A 1,118-nucleotide genomic window follows, 5' to 3' on the forward strand; every position below is an offset into this window, starting at 1 on the left:
CTTATGTAAGATAGAAGAAGAGACAAAAGAAACAAGAAGGAGACAGCAAGGCTCCTAAACCCTAAACCCTAAACCCTAAACCCTCAATCTGATTGTGTAGCTACTGTCTCCTTTTAGGGTTTAGGGTTTGTATTGCTGTTTCTTTGTTTCTCTCTCCCTCTACAGACTTGTCTATCTAAACCCTAAACCCTAAACCCTAAACCCTTGAATATACTAGGGCAGATACTCAGCCCCTGCTGTCTCCTTTTGTCTCCTTTTCTCCTCTCTGCTGCTGCTGCTGCTGCTGCTGCTGTTGCTGCTGTTGCTGCTGCTGCTGCTGCTGCTGCTAAAAGGAGAGAGGAGACAAACATAATGAGCAAATACTAAACCCTAAACCCTAAACCCTAAACCCTAAACCCTAAAACCCTTTTAGGGGCGAAGCAGACACTTCATCAGCTCGTCTGTCTCTGTTTGTTTGTTTCAATTAAATAAAAATAATAAATAAGTAAATAAATAAATAAAATAAATAAATAAATAAATAAAATAAAAACAAAAGCAGCAGATAAAGTTATTTGTTTGTCTATCTTTTGCTTTTTTTTATTTTTTTATATCTTCCCTCGCCACCGATCGCAGTTACTTTTACAGTAGCTACAGCTAGCTACAGCTAGCTACAGCTAGCTACAGCTAGCTACGGGGAGCTGCAGCTAGCTACAGCTAGCTACAGCTAGCTACAGCTAGCTACGGGGAGCTGCAGCTAGCTACAGCTAGCTGCGGGTAGCTGCAGCTAGCTACAGCTAGCCATGGCTAGCTACAGCTAGCTACGGCTAGCTACCGGTACCTACAGCTAGCCACAGCTAGCTCCAGCTGAACTCAGTTTTTCACAGCTAGCTGTGGCTAGCTGTGGCTAGCTGTGGCTAGCTATAGCGGTTTCTCTTTCTTACGTCTGGCACGGTGCTACCTGTAAACCCTAAACCCTAAACCCTAAACCCTAAACCCTAAACCCTGGTGTGGGGTTTTTGAGTTAAAAAGCATAGCTTTGTCTCTTTCTGTGTCTGCTGTTTTTAAAGGCTCGAGCTACAAACAAGAAGCTGCTCGCGGCAGCAGCGCCCGCAAACCCTAAACCCTAAACCCTAAACCCT

Source organism: Eimeria mitis, genomic scaffold (assembly GCF_000499745.2).
Source record: "Eimeria mitis Houghton genomic scaffold, Emh_scaff669, whole genome shotgun sequence".
Classification (NCBI taxonomy): domain Eukaryota; phylum Apicomplexa; class Conoidasida; order Eucoccidiorida; family Eimeriidae; genus Eimeria; species Eimeria mitis.